Here is a 23,503-nt window from a genome sequence, read left to right as displayed (position 1 = left end):
GACACTATCTCACAGGTGAGTGTTGGATAGATACTGCCTCTCTCATTCTCTGATATTATGAGACAGGTGAGTGTAGGATAGATCCTGCTTCTCTCATTCTCACACTATGTGACAGGTGAGTGTTGGATAGATACTGCCTCCCTCATTTTCTGACACTATGTGACAGGTGACTGTAGGATAGCGACTGCCTCTCCCATTCTCTGACACTATGTGACAGGTGAATGTTGGATAGATACTGTCTCTCTCATTCTCTGACACTATGTGACAGGTGAGTGTTGGACAGATACTGCCTCTCTCATTCTCTGACACTATGTGACAGGTGAGTGTTGGATAGCTACTGCCTCTCCCATTCTCTGACACTATGTGACAGGTGAGTGTTGGATAGATACTGTCTCTCTCATTCTCTGACACTATGCGACAGGTGAGGTTTGCATAGAGACTGTCTCTGTCATTCTTTCACACTATGTGACAGGTGAGTGTTGGATAGATTAGTGCATCTCTCATTCTCTGACATCATCACACAGGTAAGTGTTGGATAGATACTGCCTCTCTCATTCTCTGATACTATGTGACAGGTAAGTGTTGGATAGATACTGCCTCTCTCATTCTCTGATACTATGTGACAGGTGAGTGTTGGACAGATTCTGCCTCTCTCATTCTCTGACACTATGTGATAGGTGAGTGTTGGATAGATACTGCCTCTCTCATTCTCTGACACTATGTGACAGGTGACTGTAGGATAGATACTGCCTCTCTCATTCTTTCACACCTTGTGACAGCTAAGTTTTGGATAGATACTGCCTCTCTCATTCTCTGATACTATGTGACAGGTGAGTGTTGGATAGATACAGCCTCTCCCATTCTCTGTGACTATGTGACAGGTGAGTGTTGGATAGATACTGCCTCTCTCATTCTCTGTGACTATGTGACAGGTGAGTGTTGGATAGATACTGTCTCTCTCATTCTCTGACACTATGTGACAGGTGAGTTTTGCATAGATACTGCCTCTCTCATTCTCTGACACTATATGACAGGTGAGTGTTGGAGAGGTACTGCCTCTCTCATTCTCTCGCACAAAATGACAGGTGAGTGTTGTATAGATTCTGCCTCTCTCATTCTCTGACACTATGAGACATGTGAGTGTTGGATAGATACTGTCTCTGTCATTCTTTCACACTATGTGACAGGTGAGTGTTGGATAGATTAGTGCATCTCTCATTCTCTGATACCATCGCACAGGTAAATGTTGGATAGATACTGCCTCTCTCATTCTCTGACACTAAGTGACAGGTAAGTGTGATATAGATACTGTCTCTCTTACTCTCTGACATGATGTGACAGGTCAGTGTTGGATAGATTCTGCCTCTCTCATTCTCTGACACTATGTGATAGGTGACTGTAGGATAGATACTGCCTCTCTCATTCTTTCACACTTTGTGACAGCTAAGTTTTGGATAGATACTGCCTCTCTCATTCTCTGATACCATGTGACAGATGAGTGATGGATAGATACTGCCTCTCTCATTCTCTGACACTGTGTGACAGGTGAGTGTTGGATAGATACTGCCTCTCTCATTCTCTGATACAGTGTGACAGGTGAGTGGAGGGTAGATACTGCCTCTCTCATTCTCTGAGACTTTGTGACAGGTGAGTGCTGGATAGAAACTGCCTCTTTCTTTCTCTGACACGATGTGACAGGTGAGTGTTGGATAGATACTGCCTCTCTCATTCTCTGACACGAAGTGACAGGTAAGTGTTGGATAGATACTGCCTCTCTCATTCTCTGAGACAGTGTGACAGGTGAGTGGAGGGTAGATACTGCCTCTCTCATTCTCTGACACGAAGTGACAGGTAAGTGTTGGATAGATACTGCCTCTCTCATTCTCTGACACGAAGTGACAGGTGAGTGTTGGATAGATACTGCCTCTCTCATTCTCTGATGCTGTGACACGTGTGAGTTGGATAGATACTGCCTCTCACATTCTCTTACACTGTGTGACACGTGTGTGTTGGATAGATACTGCCTCTTTCATTCTCTGATATTATGAGACAGGTGAGTGTTGGATAGATGCTGCCTCTCTCATTCTCTGATACAATGTGACAGGTGAGTGTTTGATAGATTAGTGCATCGCTCATTCTCTGACACTATCTCACAGGTAAGTGTTGGATGGATACTGTCTCTTTCATTCTTTGACACGAAATGACAGTTCAGTGTGATATAGATACTGTCTTTCTCAATCTCTGACAATATTTGACAGGTGAGTGTTGGATAGATACTGTCTCTCTCATTCTCTGACACTATGTGACAGGTGACTGTATGATAGCTACTGCCTCTCCCATTCTCTGACACTATGTGACAGGTGAGTGTTGGACAGATACTGCCTCTCTCATTCTCTGACACTATGAGACATGTGAGTGTTGGATAGATACTGCCTCTCTCATTCTCTGACACTATGTGACAGGTGAGTGGAGGGTAGATACTGCCTCTCACATTCTCTGACACTGTGTGACAGGTGAGTGTTGGATAGATACTGCCTCTCTCATTCTCTGACACTATGTGACAGGTGAGTGGAGGGTAGATACTGCCTCTCACATTCTCTGACACTGTGTGACAGGTGAGTGTTGGATAGATACTGCCTCTCACATTCTCTGACACTGTGTAACAGGTGAGTGTTGGATAGATACTGCCTCTCTCATTCTCTGAGACTATGTGACAGGTGAGTGCTGGATAGATACTGCCTCTTTCATTCTCTGACACTATGTGACAGGTGAGTGTTGGATAGATACTGCCTCTCTCATTCTCTGCTACTATGTAACAGGTAAGTTTTGGATAGATACTGCCTCTCTCATTCTCTGATACTATGTGACAGGTGAGTGTTGGATAGATACTGCCTCTCTCATTCTCTGACACGAAGTGACAGGTGAGTGTTGGATAGTAACTGCCTCCCTCATTCTCTGATACTGTGACATGTGTGAGTTGGAGAGATACTGCCTCTCACATTCTCTTACACTGTGTGACACGTGTGTGTTGGATAGATACTGCCTCTTTCATTCTCTGATATTATGAGACAGGTGAGTGTTGGATAGATACTGCCTCTCTCATTCTCTGATACAATGTGACAGGTGAGTGTTTGATAGATTAGTGCATCGCTCATTCTCTGACACTATCTCACAGGTAAGTGTTGGACGGATACTGTCTCTTTCATTCTTTGACACGAAATGACAGTTCAGTGTGATATAGATACTGTCTTTCTCAATCTCTGACAATATTTGACAGGTGAGTGTTGGATAGATACTGTCTCTCTCATTCTCTGACACTATGTGACAGGTGAGTGTTGGATAGATACTGCCTCTCCCATTCTCTGACACTATGTGACAGGTGAGTGTTGGATAGATACTGTCTCTCTCATTCTCTGACACTATGTGACAGGTGAGTTTTGCATAGATACTGCCTCTCTCATTCTCTGACACTATGTGACAGGTGAGTGTTGGAGAGGTACTGCCTCTCTCATTCTCTAGCACAAAATGACAGGTGAGTGTTGTATAGATTCTGTCTCTCTCATTCTCTGACACTATGAGACATGTGAGTGTTGGATAGATACTGTCTCTGTCATTCTTTCACACTATGTGACAGGTGAGTGTTGGATAGATTAGTGCATCTCTCATTCTCTGATACCATCGCACAGGTAAATGTTGGATAGATACTGCCTCTCTCATTCTCTGACACTAAGTGACAGGTAAGTGTGATATAGATACTGTCTCTCTTACTCTCTGACATGATGTGACAGGTCAGTGTTGGATAGATTCTGCCTCTCTCATTCTCTGACACTATGTGATAGGTGACTGTAGGATAGATACTGCCTCTCTCATTCTTTCACACTTTGTGACAGCTAAGATTTGGATAGATACTGCCTCTCTCATTCTCTGATACCATGTGACAGGTGAGTGTTGGATAGATACTGCCTCTCTCATTCTCTGATACAGTGTGACAGGTGAGTGGAGGGTAGATACTGCCTCTCTCATTTTCTGAGACTATGTGACAGGTGAGTGCTGGATAGATACTGCCTCTTTCATTCTCTGACACTCTGTGACAGGTGAGTGTTGGATAGATACTGCCTCTCTCATTCTCTGATACTAAGTAACAGGTAAGTTTTGGATAGATACTGCCTCTCTCATTCTCTGATACTATGTGACAGGTAAGTGTTGGATAGATACTGCCTCTCTCATTCTCTGACACTATGTGGTAGGTGAGTGTTGGATAGATACTGCCTCTCTCATTCTCTGATATTATGAGACAGGTGAGTGTTGGATAGATACTGCCTCTCTCATTCTCTGACACTATGTGAAAGGTAAGTGTTGGATAGATACTGCCTCTCTCATTCTCTGACACTATGTGGTAGGTGAGTGTTGGATAGATACTGCCTCTCTCATTCTCTGATATTATGAGACAGGTGAGTGTTGGATAGATACTGCCTCTCTCATTCTCTGATATTATGAGACAGGTGAGTGTTGGATAGATACTGCCTCCCTCATTTTCTGACACTATGTGACAGGTGAGTGTTGGACAGATACTGCCTCTCTCATTCTCTGACACTATGTGACAGGTGAGTGATGGATAGATACTGCCTCTCTCATTCTCTGACACTACGTGACAGGTGAGTGTTGGATAGATACTGCCTCTCTCATTCTCTGACACGATGTGGTAGGTGAGTGTTGGATCGATACTGCCTCTCTCATTCTCTGAGACTATGTGACAGGTGAGCGTTGGATAGATACTGCCTCTCTCATTCTCTGATACTGTGACACTTGTGTGTTGGATAGATACTGCCTCTCACATTCTCTGACACTGTGTGATAGGTGAGTGTTGGATAGATACTGCCTCTCTCCTTCTCTGACACTATGTAACAGGTGAGTGTTGGATAGATACTGCCTCCCTCATTCTCTGATACTGTGACACGTGTGTGTTGGATAGATACTGCCTCATTCATTCTCTGACACTATGTGACAGGTGAGTGTTGGATAGATACTGCCTCTCTCATTCTCTGATACAATGTGACAAGTGAGTGTTGGATAGATACTGCCTCTCTCATTCTGTGATACTATGTGACAGGTAAGTGTTGGATAGATACTGCCTCTCTCATTCTCTGATATTTTGTGACAGGTGAGTGTTGGATAGATACTGCCTCTCTCATTCTCTGACACTTTGTGACAGGTGAGTGTTGGATAGATACTGTCTCTCTCATTCTCTGAGAATATGTGACAGGTGAGTGTTGGAGAGATACTGCCTCTCACATTCTCGTACACTATGTGACAGGTGAGTGTTGGATAGATACTGCCTCTCTCACTATGTGACAGGTAAGTGTTGGATTGAAACTGTCTGTCATTCTCTGACACTATGTGACAGGTAATTGTTGGATAGATACTGCCTCTCTCATTCTCTGACATTTTGTGACAGGTGAGTGATGGAGAGATATTGCCTCTCTCATTCTCTGACACTATGTGACAGGTGAGTGTTGGATAGATACTGCCTCTCTCTTTTTCTGACACTATGTGACAGGTGAGTGGAGGGTAGATACTGCCTCTCTCATTCTCTGACACTCCGAGACAGGTGAGTGTTGGATAGATACTGCCTCTCTCATTCTCTGACACGATGTGACAAGTGAGTTTTGGATAGGTACTGCCTCTCTCATTCTCTGAGACTATGTGACAGGTGAGTGTTGGATAGATACTGTCTCTCTCATTCTCTAACACTATGTAACAGGAGAGTGTTGGATAGATACTGCCACTCATTCTCTGAGATTATGTGACATTTGAGTGTGGGATAGATACTGCCTCACAAATTCTCTGACACTATGTGACAGGAGAGTGTTGGATAGATACTGCCTCTCTCATTCCCTGACAATATGTGACAGGTGGGTGTTGGATAGATACTGCCTCTCTCATTCTCTGATACAGTGTGACAAGTGAGTGTTGGATAGATACTGCCTCTCTCATTCTCTGGTACTATGTGACAGGTGAGTGTTGGATAGATGCTGCCTCTCTCATTCTCTGACACTTTGTGACAGGTAAGTGTTGGATAGATACTGCCTCTCTCACACTATGTGACAGGTAAGTGTTGGATAGTTACTGCCTCTCATTCTCTGACACTATGTGACAGGTGAGTGTTGGATAGATACTGCCTCTCTCATTCTCTGAGACTATGTGACATGTGAGTGTGGGATAGATACTGCCTCACTCATTTTCTGACACTATGTGACAGGTGAGTGTTGGATAGATACTGTCTCTCTCATTCTCGAACACTATGTAACAGGAGAGTGTTGGATAGATACTGCCACTCTCATTCCCTGACAATATGTGACAGGTGAGTGTTGGATAGATACTGCCTCTCTCATTCTCTGACACAAAGTGACAGGTGAGTGTTGGATAGATACTGCCTCTCTCATTCTGTGAGATTATGTGACATGTGAGTGTGGGATAGATACTGCCTCACTCATTCTCTGACATTATGTAACAGGAGAGTGTTGGATAGATACTGCCTCTCTCATTCTCTGATACAATGTGACAAGTGAGTATTGGATAGATACTGCCTCTCACATTCTCTGACACTGTGTGATAGGTGAGTGTTGGATAGATACTGTCTCTCTCCTTCTCTGACACTATGTAACAGGTGAGTGTTGGATAGATACTGCCTCCCTCATTCTCTGATACTGTGACACGTGTGTGTTGGATAGATACTGCCTCATTCATTCTCTGACACTATGTGACAAGTGAGTGTTGGATAGATACTGCCTCTCTCATTCTGTGATACTATGTGACAGGTGAGTGTTGGATAGATGCTGCCTCTCTCATTCTCTGACACTATGTGACAGGTGAGTGTTTGATAGATTAGTGCATCGCTCATTCTCTGACACTATCTCACAGCTAAGTGTTGGATGGATACTGTCTCTTTCATTCTCTGACACGAAATGACAGTTCAGTGTGATATAGATACTGTCTTTCTCAATCTCTGACACTATGTGACAGGTGAGTGTAGGATAGATACTGCCTCTCTCATTCTCTGCCACTTTGTGACAGGTGAGTGTTGGATAGATACTGTCTCTCTCATTCTCTGAGAATATGTGACAGGTGAGTGTTTGAGAGATACTGCCTCTCACATTCTCGTACACTATGTGACAGGTGAGTGTTGGATAGATACTGCCTCTCACTATGTGACAGGTAAGTGTTGGATTGAAACTGTCTGTCATTCTCTGACACTATGTGACAGGTAATTGTTGGATAGATACTGCCTCTCTCATTCTCTGACACTATGTGACAGGTGAGTGTTGGATAGATACTGCCTCTCTCTTTTTCTGACACGATGTGACAGGTGAGTGTTGGATAGAAACTGTCTCTCTCATTCTCTGATACTATGTGACAGGTGAGTATTGGATAGATACTGCCTCTCTCATTCTCTGACACTATGTGACAGTTGTGAGTTGCATAGATACTGCCCCTCTCATTCTCTGACAATATGTGACAGGTGAGTGTTGGATAGATACTACCTCTCTCATTCTCTGACACTATGTGACAGGTGAGTGTTGGATAGATACTGCCCCTCTCATTCTCTGACACTATGTGACAGGTGAGTGTTGGATAGATACTGCCTCTCTCATTCTCTGATACAATGTGACAAGTGAGTGTTGGATAGATACTGCCTCTCTCATTCTGTGATACTATGCGACAGGTAAGTGTTGGATAGATACTGCCTCTCTCATTCTCTGATATTTTGTGACAGGTGAGTGTTGGATAGATACAGCCTCTCTCATTCTCTGACACTATGTGACAGCTCAGTGTTGGATAGATACTGCCTCTCTCATTCTCTGACACTATGTGACAGGTGAGTGTTTGATAGATTAGTGCATCGCTCATTCTCTGACACTATCTCACAGGTAAGTGTTGGATGGATACTGTCTCTTTCATTCTCTGACACGAAATGACAGTTCAGTGTGATATAGATACTGTCTTTCTCAATCTCTGACACTATGTGACAGGTGAGTGTAGGATAGATACTGCCTCTCTCATTCTCTGACACTAGATACTATCTCTGTCATTCCTTCACACTATTTGACAGGTGAGTGTTGGTAGATGCTGCCTCTGTCATTCTCTGACATTATGTGACAGGTGAGTGTTGGATAGATACTGCCTTTCTCATTCTCTGACACTATGTGACAGGTGAGTGGAGGAAAGATACTGCCTCTCTCATTCTCTGACACTCCGAGACAGGTGAGTGTTGGATAGATACTGCCTCTCTCATTCTCTGACACGATGTGACAGGTGAGCGTTGGATCGAAACTGCCTCTCTCATTCTCTGACACTATGTGACAGGTGAGCGTTGGATAGATACTACCTCTCACTTTGTCTGACACTGTGTGACAAGTGAGTTTTGGATAGGTACTGCCTCTCTCATTCTCTGAGACTATGTGACAGGTGAGTGTTGGATAGATACTGTCTCTCTCATTCTCTAACACTATGTAACAGGAGAGTGTTGGATAGATACTGCCACTCATTCTCTGAGATTATGTGACATTTGAGTGTGGGATAGATACTGCCTCACTAATTCTCTGACACTATGTGACAGGTGAGTGTTGGATAGATACTGTCTCTCTCATTCTCTAACACTATGTAACAGGAGAGTGTTGGATAGATACTGCCACTCATTCTCTGAGATTATGTGACATTTGAGTGTGGGATAGATACTGCCTCACTCATTCTCTGACACTATGTAACAGGAGAGTGTTGGATAGATACTGCCTCTCTCATTCCCTGACAATATGTGACAGGTGGGTGTTGGATAGATACTGCCTCTCTCATTCTCTGACACGAAGTGACAGGTGAGTGTTGGATAGATACTGCCTCTCTCATTCTCTGAGATTATGTGACATGTGAGTGTGGGATAGATACTGCCTCACTCATTCTCTGACATTATGTAACAGGAGAGTGTTGGATAGATACTGCCTCTCTCATTCTCTGATACAGTGTGACAAGTGAGTGTTGGATAGATACTGCCTCTCTCATTCTCTGGTACTATGTGACAGGTAAGTGTTGGATAGATACTGCCTATCTCATTCTCTGATACTATGTGACAGGTGAGTGTTGGATAGATGCTGCCTCTCTCATTCTCTGACAATATGTGACAGGTGAGTGTTGGATAGATACTGCCTCTCTCACACTATGTGACAGGTAAGTGTTGGATAGTTACTGCCTCCCATTCTCTGACACTATGTGACAGGTGAGTGTTGGATAGATACTGCCTCTCTCATTCTCAGACACGATGTGACAGGTAAGTGTTGAATAGATACTGCATCTCTCTTTTTCTGACACTATGTGACAGGTGAGTTTTGGATAGATACTGCCTCTCGCATTCTCTGATACTATGTGACAGGTGAGTGTTGGATAGATACTGCCTCTCTCATTCTCTGACATGATGTGACAGGTGAGTGTTGGATAGATACTGCCTCTCTCATTCTCTGACATGATGTGACAGGTGAGTGTTGGATAGATACTGCCTCTCTCATTCTCTGACACGAAGTGACAGGTGAGTGTTGGATAGATACTACCTCTCACATTGTCTGACACTGTGACAAGTGAGTGTTGGATAGATACTGCCTCACTCATTCTCTGACACTATGTGACAGGTGAGTGTTGGATAGATACTGTCTCTCTCATTCTCGAACACTATGTAACAGGAGAGTGTTGGATAGATACTGCCACTCTCATTCCCTGACAATATGTGACAGGTGAGTGTTGGATAGATACTGCCTCTCTCATTCTCTGACACGAAGTGACAGGTGAGTGTTGGATAGATACTGCCTCTCTCATTCTGTGAGATTATGTGACATGTGAGTGTGGGATAGATACTGCCTCACTCATTCTCTGACATTATGTAACAGGAGAGTGTTGGATAGATACTGCCTCTCTCATTCTCTGATACAATGTGACAAGTGAGTGTTGGATAGATACTGCCTCTCTCATTCTCTGGTACTATGTGACAGGTAAGTGTTGAATAGATACTGCATCTCTCTTTTTCTGACACTATGTGACAGGTGAGTTTTGGATAGATACTGCCTCTCGCATTCTCTGATACTATGTGACAGGTGAGTGTTGGATAGATACTGCCTCTCTCATTCTCTGACATGATGTGACAGGTGAGTGTTGGACAGATATTGTCTCTCTCATTCACTGACACTCCGAGACAGGTGAGTGTTGGATAGATACTGTCTCTCTCATTCTCAGAGACTATGTGACAGGTGAGTGTTGGATAGATACTGCCTCTCTCATTCTCTGACACGAAGTGACAGGTAAGTGTGATATAGATACTGTCACTCTCATTCACTGACAATATGCGACAGGTGAGCTTTGCATCGATACAGCCTCTCTCTTTGTCTGACATTGTGTGACAAGTGAGTTTTAGATAGATAATGCCTCTCTCATTCTCTGACACTATGTGACAGGTGAGTGGAGTATAGATACTGTCTCTGTCAATCATTCACACAATGTGACAGGTCAGTGTTGGATAGATACTGCCTCTCTCTTTCTCTGACACCATGTGACAGGTGTGTGTTGGATAGATACTGCCTCTCTCATTCTCTGACACTTTGTGGCAGGTGAGTGTTTGACAGATACTGCCTCCCTCATTCTCTGACACTATGTGACAGGTGAGTGGAGGATAGATATGTCTCTGTCATTCTTTCAAACAATGTGACAGGTGAGTGTTGGATAGATTCGTGCAACTCTCATTCTCTGACACAATCTCACAGGTAAGTGTTGGATGGATACTGCCTCTCATTCTCTGACAGTATGTGACAGGTGAGTGTTGGATAGATACTGCCTCTCTCATTCTCTGACACTATGAGACAGATAAGTGTTGGATAGATACTGCCTCTCTCATTCTCTTACATTATGTGACAGGTGAGTTTTGGATAGGTACTGCCTCTGTCATTCTCTGACACTATGTGACAGTTGAGTGTTGGATAGATACTGTCTCTCTCATTCTCTAACACTGTGTAACAGGACAATGTTGGATAGATACTGCCGCTCTCATTGTCTGACACTATGTGACAGGTGAGTGTTGGATCAATACTGCCTCTCTCATTCCCTGACAATATGTGACAGGTGAGTGTTGGATAGATACTGCCTCTCTCATTCTCTGACACGAAGTGACAGATGAGTGTTGGATAGATACTACCTCTCACATTGTCTGACACTGTGTGACAAGTGAGTTTTGGATAGATACTGCCTCTCTCATTCTCTGAGACTATGTGACATGTGAGTGTTGGATAGATACTGCCTCTCTCATTCTCTGACACGAAGTGACAGGTGAGTGTTGGATAGATACTGCCTCTCTCATTCTCTGAGATTATGTGACATGTGAGTGTGGGATAGATACTGCCTCACTCATTCTCTGACATTATGTAACAGGAGAGTGTTGGATAGATACTGCCTCTCTCATTCTCTGATACAGTGTGACAAGTGAGTGTTGGATAGATACTGCCTCTCTCATTCTCTGGTACTATGTGACAGGTAAGTGTTGGATAGATACTGCCTATCTCATTCTCTGATACTATGTGACAGGTGAGTGTTGGATAGATGCTGCCTCTCTCATTCTCTGACAATATGTGACAGGTAAGTGTTGGATAGATACTGCCTCTCTCACACTATGTGACAGGTAAGTGTTGGATAGTTACTACCTCTCATTCTCTGACACTATGTGACAGGTGAGTGTTGGATAGATACTGCCTCTCTCATTCTCTGACACGATATGACAGGTAAGTGTTGAATAGACACTGCATCTCTCTTTTTCTGACACTATGTGACAGGTGAGTTTTGGATAGATACTGCCTCTCGCATTCTCTGATACTATGTGACAGGTGAGTGTTGGATAGATACTGCCTCTCTCATTCTCTGACATGATGTGACAGGTGAGTGTTGGATAGACACTGCCTCTCTCATTCTCTGACACGAAGTGACAGGTAAGTGTGATATAGATACTGCCTCTCTCACTCTCTGACACGATGTGACAGGTGAGCTTTGCATCGATAAAGCCTCTCTCTTTGTCTGACATTGTGTGACAAGTGAGTTTTGGATAGATAATGCCTCTATCATTCTCTGACACTATGTGACATAGAAACATAGAAACATAGAAAATAGGTGCAGGAGTAGGCCATTCGGCCCTTCTAGCCTGCACCGCCATTCAATGAGTTCATGGCTGAACATTCAACTTCAGTACCCCATTCCTGCTTTCTCGCCATACCGCTTGATCCCCCTAGCAGTAAGGACCTCATCTAACTCCTTTTTGAATATATTTAGTGAATTGGCCTCAACAACTTTCTGTGGTAGAGATTTCCACAGGTGAGTGGAGGATAGATACTGTCTCTCTCTTTCTCTGACACTTTGTGGCAGGTGAGTGTTTGACAGATACTGCCTCCGTCATTCTCTGACACTATGTGACAGGTGAGTGGAGGATAGATACTGTCTCTGTCATTCTTTCAAACAATGTGACAGGTGAGTGTTGGATAGATTCGTGCATCTCTCATTCTCTGACACAATCTCACAGGTAAGTGTTGGATGGATACTGCCTCTCATTCTCTGACAGTATGTGACAGGTGAGTGTTGGATAGATACTGCCTCTCTCATTCTCTGACACTATGAGACAGATAAGTGTTGGATAGATACTGCCTCTCTCATTCTCTTACATTATGTGACAGGTGAGTTTTGGATAGGTACTGCCTCTGTCATTCTCTGACACTATGTGACAGGTGAGTGTGGGATAGATACTGCCTCACTCATTCTCTGACACTATGTGACAGTTGAGTGTTGGATAGATACTGTCTCTCTCATTCTCTAACACTTTGTAACAGGACAGTGTTGGATAGATACTGCCGCTCTCATTGTCTGACACTTTGTGACAAGTGAGTTTTGGATAGATACTGCCTCTCTCATTCTATGAGATTATGTGACATATGAGTAAGGATAGATACTGCCTCACTCATTCTCTGACAGTATGTAACAGGAGAGTGTTGGATAGATACTGCCTCTCTCATTCTCTGAGACTATGTGACAGGTAAGTGTTGGATAGATACTGCCTCTCTCTTTCTCTGACACTATGTGACAGGTGAGTGTTGGATCAATACTGCCTCTCTCATTCCCTGACAATATGTGACAGGTGAGTGTTGGATAGATACTGCCTCTCTCATTCTCTGACACGAAGTGACAGGTGAGTGTTGGATAGATACTGCCTCTCTCATTCTCTGACACTATGTGACAGGTGAATGTTGGATAGATATTGCCTCTGTCATTCTCTGACACTATGTGACAGGTGAGTGGAGGATAGATACTGTCTCTCACAATCTCTGACACGGTATGACAGGTGAGTGTTGGACAGATACTGGCTCTCTCTTTCTCTGACACGAAGTGACAGGTGAGTGTTGGATAGATACTGCCTCTCTCATTCTCTGAGACTATGTGACAGGTGAGTGTTGGACAGTTACTGCCTCTCTCATTCTCTGATACTGTGACACGTGTGTGTTGGATAGATACTGCCTCTCACATTCTCTGACACTATGCGACAGGTGAGGTTTGCATAGAGACTGTCTCTGTCATTCTTTCACACTATGTGACAGGTGAGTGTTGGATAGATTAGTGCATCTCTCATTCTCTGACATCATCACACAGGTAAGTGTTGGATAGATACTGCCTCTCTCATTCTCTGATACTATGTGACAGGTAAGTGTTGGATAGATACTGCCTCTCTCATTCTCTGATACTATGCGACAGGTGAGTGTTGGACAGATTCTGCCTCTCTCATTCTCTGACACTATGTGATAGGTGAGTGTTGGATAGATACTGCCTCTCTCATTCTCTGACACTATGTGACAGGTGACTGTAGGATAGATACTGCCTATCTCATTCTTTCACACTTTGTGACAGCTAAGTTTTGGATAGATACTGCCTCTCTCATTCTCTGATACTATGTAACAGGTAAGTTTTGGATAGATACTGCCTCTCCCATTCTCTGAGACTATGTGACATGTGAGTGTGGGATAGATACTGCCTCACTCATTCTCTGACACTATGTGACAGGTGAGTGTTGGATAGATACTGTCTCTCTCATTCTCTAACACTATGTAACAGGAGAGTGTTGGATAGATACTGCCACTCATTCTCTGAGATTATGTGACATTTGAGTGTGGGATAGATACTGCCTCACTCATTCTCTGACACTATGTAACAGGAGAGTGTTGGATAGATACTGCCTCTCTCATTCCCTGATATAATGTGACAAGTGAGTGTTGGATAGATACTGCCTCTCTCATTCTCTGACACGAAGTGACAGGTGAGTGTTGGATAGATACTGCCTCTCTCATTCTCTGAGATTATGTGACATGTGAGTGTGGGATAGATACTGCCTCACTCATTCTCTGACATTATGTAACAGGAGAGTGTTGGATAGATACTGCCTCTCTCATTCTCTGATACAGTGTGACAAGTGAGTGTTGGATAGATACTGCCTCTCTCATTCTCTGGTACTATGTGACAGGTAAGTGTTGGATAGATACTGCCTATCTCATTCTCTGATACTATGTGACAGGTGAGTGTTGGATAGATGCTGCCTCTCTCATTCTCTGACAATATGTGACAGGTGAGTGTTGGATAGATACTGCCTCTCTCATTCTCTGACACTTTGTGACAGGTAAGTGTTGGATAGATACTGCCTCTCTCACACTATGTGACAGGTAAGTATTGGATAGTTACTGCCTCTCATTCTCTGACACTATGTGACAGGTGAGTGTTGGATAGATACTGCCTCTCTCATTCTCTGGCACGATATGACAGGTAAGTGTTGAATAGACACTGCATCTCTCTTTTTCTGACACTATGTGACAGGTGAGTTTTGGATAGATACTGCCTCTCGCATTCTCTGATACTATGTGACAGGTGAGTGTTGGATAGATACTGCCTCTCTCATTCTCTGACATGATGTGACAGGTGAGTGTTCGTTAGACACTGCCTCTCTCATTCTCTGACACGAAGTGACAGGTAAGTGTGATATAGATACTGTCACTCTCACTCTCTGACACGATGTGACAGGTAAGTGTTGGATAGATACTGCCTCTCTCATTCTCTGACAATATGCGACAGGTGAGCTTTGCATCGATACAGCCTCTCTCTTTGTCTGACATTGTGTGACAAGTGAGTTTTGGATAGATAATGCCTCTATCATTCTCTGACACTATGTGACAGGTGAGTGTTGGATAGATACTGCCTCTCTCATTCTCTGACACTATGTGACAGGTGAATGTTGGATAGATACTGCCTCTGTCATTCTCTGACACTATGTGACAGGTGAGTGGAGGATAGATACTGTCTCTCACAATCTCTGACACTGTGTGACAGGTGAGTGTTGGACAGATACTGGCTCTCTCTTTCTCTGACACTGTGTAACAGGTGAGTGTTGGATAGATACTGCCACTCTCATTCTCTGACACTATGTGACAGGTGAGTGTTGGATAGATACTGCTTCTGTAATTCTCTGACACTATTTGACAGGTGAGTGTTGGATAGATTAGTGCATCTCTCATTCTCTGACACTATCTCACAGGTAAGTGTTGGATGGATACTAAACATAGAAACATAGAAAATAGGTGCAGGAGCAGGCCATTCAGACCTTCTAGCCTGCACCGCCATTCAATGAGTTCATGGCTGAAGATGGAACTTCAGTACCCCCTTCCTGCTTTCACGCCATACCCCTTGATCCCCCGTGTAGTAAGGACTTCATCTAACTCCCTTTTGAATATATTTAGTGAATTGGCCTCAACTACTTTCTGTGGTCGAGAATTCCACAGGTTCACCACTCTCTGGGTGAAGAAGTTTCTCCTTATCTCGGTCCTAAATGGCTTACCCCTTATCCTTAGACTGTGACCCCTGGTTCTGGACTTCCCCAACATTGGGAACATTCTTCCTGCATCCAACCTGTCCAAACCCGTCAGAATTTTAATCGTTACTGCCTCTCTTTCTCTGACACTATGTGACAGGTGAGTTTTGGATAGATACTGCCTCTCGCATTCTCTGATACTATGTGACAGGTGAGTGTTGGATAGATACTGTCTCTCTCATTCACTGACACTCCGAGACAGGTGAGTGTTGGATAGATACTGTCTCTCTCATTCTCAGAGACTATGTGACAGGTGAGTGTTGGATAGATACTGCCTCTCTCATTCTCTGAGATTATGTGACAGGTGAGTGTTGGATCGACACTGCCTCTCTCATTCTCTGACACGAAGTGACAGGTAAGTGTGATATAGATACTGTCACTCTCACTCTCTGACACGATGTGACAGGTAAGTGTTGGATAGATACTGCCTCTCTCATTCTCTGACAATATGCGACAGGTGAGCTTTGCATCGATACAGCCTCTCTCTTTGTCTGACATTGTGTGACAAGTGAGTTTTGGATAGATAATGCCTCTCTCATTCTCTGACACTATGTGGCAGGTGAGTGGAGGATAGATACTGTCTCTGTCAATCATTCACACAATGTGACAGGTGAGTGTTGGATAGATACTGCCTCTCTCTTTCTCTGACACTATGTGACAGGTGAGTGTTGGATAGATACTGCCTCTCATTCTCTGACACTTTGTGGCAGGTGAGTGTTTGACAGATACTGCCTCCCTCATTCTCTGACACTATGTGACAGGTGAGTGTTGGATAGATACTGCCTCTCTCATTCTCTTACATTATGTGACAGGTGAGTTTTGGATAGGTACTGTCTCTCTCATTCTCTAACACTTTGTAACAGGACAGTGTTGGATAGATACTGCCGCTCTCATTGTCTGACACTTTGTGACAAGTGAGTTTTGGATAGATACTGCCTCTCTCATTCTCTGAGACTATGTGACAGGTGAGTGTTGGATCAATACTGCCTCTCTCATTCCCTGACAATATGTGACAGGTGAATGTTGGATAGATACTGCCTCTGTCATTCTCTGACACTATGTAACAGGTGAGTGTTGGATAGATACTGCCTCTGTAATTCTCTGACACCATTGGACAGGTGAGTGTTGGATAGATTAGTGCATCTCATTCTCTGACACTTTCTCACAGGTAAGTGTTGGATGGATACTAAACATAGAAACATAGAAAATAGGTGCAGGAGCAGGCCATTCAGCCCTTCTAGCCTGCACCGCCATTCAATGAGTTCATGGCTGAAGATGAAACTTCAGTACCCCCATCATGCTTTCACGCCATACCCCTTGATCCCCCGTGTAGTAAGGACTTCATCTAACTCCCTTTTGAATATATTTAGTGAATTGGCCTCAACTACTTTCTGTGGTAGAGAATTCCACAGGTTCACCACTCTCTGGGTGAAGAAGTTTCTCCTTATCTCGGTCCTAAATGGCTTACCCCTTATCCTTAGACTGTGACCCCTGGTTCTGGACTTCCCCAACATTGGGAACATTCTTCCTGAATCCAACCTGTCCAAACCCGTCAGAATTTTAAACGTTACTGCCTCTCTTCCTCTGACACTATGTGACAGGTGAGTGTTGGATAGATGCTGCCTCTCTCATTCTCTGACAATATGTGACAGGTGAATGTTGGATAGATACTGCCTCTCTCATTCTCTGACACTTTGTGACAGGTAAGTGTTGGATAGATACTGCCTCTCTCACACTATGTGACAGGTAAGTGTTGGATAGTTACTGCCTCTCATTCTCTGACACTATGTGACAGGTGAGTGTTGGATAGATACTGCCTCTCTCATTCTCTGACACGATATGACAGCTAAGTGTTGAATAGATAATGCATCTCTCTTTTTCTGACACTAAGTGACAGGTGAGTTTTGGATAGATACTGCCTCTCGCATTCTCTGATACTATGTGACAGGTGAGTGTTGGATAGATACTGCCTCTCTCATTCTCTGACATGATGTGACAGGTGAGTGTTGGATAGACACTGCCTCTCTCATTCTCTGACACGAAGTGACAGGTCAGTGTGATATAGATACTGTCACTCTCACTCTCTGACACGATGTGACAGGTAAGTGTTGGATAGATACTGCCTCTCTCATTCTCTGACAATATGCGACAGGTGAGCTTTGCATCGATACAGCCTCTCTCTTTGTCTGACATTGTGTGACAAGTGAGTTTTGGATAGATAATGCCTCTATCATTCTCTGACACTATGTGACAGGTGAGTGGAGGATAGATACTGTCTCTGTCAATCATTCACACAATGTGACAGGTGAGTGTTGGATAGATACTGCCTCTCTCTTTCTCTGACACTTTGTGGCAGGTGAGTGTTTGACAGATACTGCCTCCCTCATTCTCTGACACTATGTGACAGGTGAGTGGAGGATAGATACTGTCTCTGTCATTCTTTCAAACAATGTGACAGGTGAGTGTTGGATAGATTCGTGCATCTCTCATTCTCTGACACAATCTCACAGGTAAGTGTTGGATGGATACTGCCTCTCATTCTCTGACAGTATGTGACAGGTGAGTGTTGGATAGATACTGCCTCTCTCATTCTCTGACACTATGAGACAGATAAGTGTTGGATAGATACTGCCTCTCTCATTCTCTTACATTATGTGACAAGTGAGTTTTGGATAGATACTGCCTCTCTCATTCTCTGACACTATGTGACATATGAGTAAGGATAGATACTGCCTCACTCATTCTCTGACAGTATGTAACAGGAGAGTGTTGGATAGATACTGCCTCTCTCATTCTCTGAGACTATGTGACAGGTAAGTGTTGGATAGATACTGCCTCTCTCTTTCTCTGACACTATGTGACAGGTGAGTGTTGGATAGATACTGCCTCTCTCATTCTCTGAGACTATGTGACAGGTGAGTGTTGGACAGTTACTGCCTCTCTCATTCTCTGATACTGTGACACGTGTGTGTTGGATAGATACTGCCTCTCACATTCTCTGATATTGTGTGGTAGGTGAGTGTTGGATAGATACTGCCTCTCTCATTCGCTGACACTATGTGACAGGTGAGTGTTGGACAGATACTGGCTCTCTCATTCTCTGACACTATGTGACAGGTGAGTGGAGGATAGATACTGTCTCTGTCAATCATTCACACAATGTGACAGGTGAGTGTTGGATAGATACTGCCTCTCTCTTTCTCTGACACTATGTGACAGGTGAGTGTTGGATAGATACTGCCTCTCATTCTCTGACACTTTGTGGCAGGTGAGTGTTTGACAGATACTGCCTCTCTCATTCTCTTACATTATGTGACAGGTGAGTTTTGGATAGGTACTGTCTCTCTCATTCTCTAACACTTTGTAACAGGACAGTGTTGGATAGATACTGCCGCTCTCATTGTCTGACACTTTGTGACAAGTGAGTTTTGGATAGATACTGCCTCTCTCATTCTCTGAGATTATGTGACATATGAGTAAGGATAGATACTGCCTCACTCATTCTCTGACAGTATGTGACAGGAGAGTGTTGGATAGATACTGCCTCTCTCATTCTCTGAGACTATGTGACAGGTGAGTGTTGGATCAATACTGCCTCTCTCATTCCCTGACAATATGTGACAGGTGAGTGTTGGATAGATACTGCCTCTCTCATTCTCTGACACGAAGTGACAGGTGAGTGTTGGATAGATACTGCCTCTCTCATTCTCTGAGACTATGTGACAGGTGAGTGTTGGACAGTTACTGCCTCTCTCATTCTCTGACACTATGTGACAGGTGAGTGTTGGATAGATACTGCCTCTCTCATTCTCTGACACTATGTGACAGGTGAATGTTGGATAGATACTGCCTCTGTCATTCTCTGACACTATGTGACAGGTGAGTGGAGGATAGATACTGTCTCTCACAATCTCTGACACTGTGTGACAGGTGAGTGTTGGACAGATACTGGCTCTCTCTTTCTCTGACACTATGTAACAGGTGAGTGTTGGATAGATACTGCCTCTGTAATTCTCTGACACCATTTGACAGGTGAGTGTTGGATAGATTAGTGCATCTCATTCTCTGACACTATCTCACAGGTAAGTGTTGGATGGATACTAAACATAGAAAATAGGTGCAGGAGCAGGCCATTCAGCCCTTCTAGCCTGCACCGCCATTCAATGAGTTCATGGCTGAAGATGAAACTTCAGTACACCCTTCCTGCTTTCACGCCATACCCCTTGATCCCCCGTGTAGTAAGGACTTCATCTAACTCCCTTTTGAATATATTTAGTGAATTGGCCTCAACTACTTTCTGTGGTAGAGAATTCCACAGGTTCACCACTCTCTGGGTGAAGAAGTTTCTCCTTATCTCAGTCCTAAATGGCTTACCCCTTATCCTTAGACTGTGACCCCTGGTTCTGGACTTCCCCAACATTGGGAACATTCTTCCTGCATCCAACCTGTCCAAACCCGTCAGAATTTTAAACGTTACTGCCTCTCTTTCTCTGACACTATGTGACAGGTGAGTGTTGGATAGATGCTGCCTCTCTTTTTCTCTGACACGATGTGACAGGTGAGTGTTGGATAGATACTGCCTCTCTCATTCTCTGACACTATGTGACAGGTGAGTGTTGGATAGATTCTGCCTTTCTCATTCTCTGAGACAGTGTGACAGGTGAGTGGGGAATAGATACTGCCTCTCTCATTCTCTGACACGATGTGACAGGTGAGTGTTGGAGAGATACTGTCTCTGTCATTTTTTCACACGATGTGACTGGTGAGTGTTAGTTAGATACAGCCTCTCTCAATCTCTGACACTATGTGACAGTTGCGAGTTGCATAGATACTGCCTCTCTCTTTGTCTGACACTATGTGACAGGTGAGTGTTAGATAGATTCTGCCTTTCTCATTCTCTGAGAGAGTGGGCAGGTGAGTGGGGAATAGATACTGCCTCTCTCATTCTCTGACACGATGTGACAGGTGAGTGTTGGAGAGATACTGTCTCTGTCATTCTCTGAGACAATGTGACAGGTGAGTTTTGGATAGATACTGCCTCTCTCATTCTCTGAGATTATGTGACATGTGAGTGTGGGATAGATACTGCCTCACTCATTCTCTGACAGTATGTAACAGCAGAGTGTTGGATAGATACTGCCTATCTCATTCTCTGAGACTATGTGACAGGTAAGTGTTGGATAGATACTGCCTCTCTCTTTCTCTGACACTATGTGACAGGTGAGTGTTGGATAGATACTGACTATCTCATTCTCTGAGAGTATGTGACAGGTGAGTGTTGGACAGTTACTGCCTCTCTCATTCTCTGATACTGTGACACGTGTGTGTTGGATAGATACTGCCTCTCACATTCTCTGACACTATGTGACAGGTGAGTGTTGGATAGATACTGCCTCTTTCATTCTCTGACACCAGATACTATCTCTGTCATTCCTTCACACTATTTGACAGGTGAGTGTTGGTAGATGCTGCCTCTGTCATTCTCTGACATTATGTGACAGGTGAGTGTTGGATAGATACTGCCTTTCTCATTCTCTGACACTATGTGACAGGTGAGTGGAGGGTAAATACTGCCTCTCTCATTCTCTGACACTCCGAGACAGGTGAGTGTTGGATAGATACTGCCTCTCTCATTCTCTGACACGATGTGACAGGTGAGCGTTGGATCGAAACTGCCTCTCTCATTCTCTGACACTATGTGACAGGTGAGCGTTGGATAGATACTACCTCTCACATTGTCTGACACTGTGTGACAAGTGAGTTTTGGACAGATACTGCCTCTCTCATTCTCTGAAACTATGTGACATGTGAGTGTGGGATAGATACTGCCTCACTCATTCTCTGACACTATGTGACAGGTGAGTGTTGGATAGATACTGTCTCTCTCATTCTCTGAGATTATGAGACAGATAAGTGTTGGAGAGATACTGCCTCTCTCATTCTCTAACACTATGTAACAGGAGAGTGTTGGATAGATACTGCCACTCATTCTCTGAGATTATGTGACATGTGAGTGTGGGATAGATACTGCCTCACTCATTCTCTGACATTATGTAACAGGAGAGTGTTGGATAGATACTGCCTCTCTCATTCTCTGATACAATGTGACAAGTGAGTGTTGGATAGATACTGCCTCTCTCATTTTCTGACACGAAGTGACAGGTGAGTGTTGGATAGATACTGCCTATCTCATTCTCTGATACTATGTGACAGGTGAGTGTTGGATATATGCTGCCTCTCTCATTCTCTGACAATATGTGACAGGTGAGTGTTGGATAGATACTGCGTGTCTCATTCTCAGACACGATGTGACAGGTGAGTGGAGGATAGATATGTCTCTGTCATTCTTTCAAACAATGTGACAGGTGAGTGTTGGATAGATTCGTGCAACTCTCATTTTCTGACACAATCTCACAGGTAAGTGTTGGATGGATACTGCCTCTCATTCTCTGACAGTATGTGACAGGTGAGTGTTGGAAAGATACTGCCTCTCTCATTCTCTGACACTATGAGACAGATAAGTGTTGGATAGATACTGCCTCTCTCATTCTCTTACATTATGTGACAGGTGAGTTTTGGATAGGTACTGCCTCTGTCATTCTCTGACACTATGTGACAGGTGAGTGTGGGATAGATACTGCCTCACTCATTCTCTGACACTATGTGACAGTTGAGTGTTGGATAGATACTGTCTCTCTCATTCTCTAACACTGTAACAGGACAGTGTTGGATAGATACTGCCGCTCTCATTGTCTGACACTATGTGACAGGTGAGTGTTGGATCAATACTGCCTCTCTCATTCCCTGACAATATGTGACAGGTGAGTGTTGGATAGATACTGCCTCTCTCATTCTCTGACACGAAGTGACAGGTGAGTGTTGGATAGATACTACCTCTCACATTGTCTGACACTGTGTGACAAGTGAGTTTTGGATAGATACTGCCTCTCTCATTCTCTGAGACTATGTGACATGTGAGTGTGGGATAGATACTGCCTCACTCATTCTCTGACACTATGTGACAGGTGAGTGTTGGATAGATACTGTCTCTCTCATTCTCTAACACTATGTAACAGGAGAGTGTTGGACAGATACTGCCTCTCTCATTCTCTGAGATTATGTGACATTTGAGTGTGGGATAGATACTGCCTCACTCATTCTCTGACACTATGTAACAGGAGAGTGTTGGATAGATACTGCCTCTCTCATTCCCTGACAATATGTGACAGGTGAGTGTTGGATAGATACTGCCTCCCTCATTCTCTGAGATTATGTGACATGTGAGTGTGGGATAGATACTGCCTCACTCATTCTCTGACATTATGTAACAGGAGAGTGTTGGATAGATACTGCCTCTCTCATTCTCTGATACAGTGTGACAAGTGAGTGTTGGAAAGATACTGCCTCTCTCATTCTCTGGTACTATGTGACAGGTAAGTGTTGGATAGATACTGCCTATCTCATTCTCTGACACTTTGTGACAGGTAAGTGTTGGATAGATACTGCCTCTCTCACACTATGTGACAGGTAAGT

The sequence above is a fragment of the Pristiophorus japonicus genome, chromosome 25 (assembly GCF_044704955.1).
Source record: "Pristiophorus japonicus isolate sPriJap1 chromosome 25, sPriJap1.hap1, whole genome shotgun sequence".
NCBI classification, from domain to species: Eukaryota; Metazoa; Chordata; class Chondrichthyes; family Pristiophoridae; genus Pristiophorus; species Pristiophorus japonicus.
The sequence above is the reverse complement of the archived record's forward strand: the minus strand, read 5'-3'. Positions refer to the sequence as shown.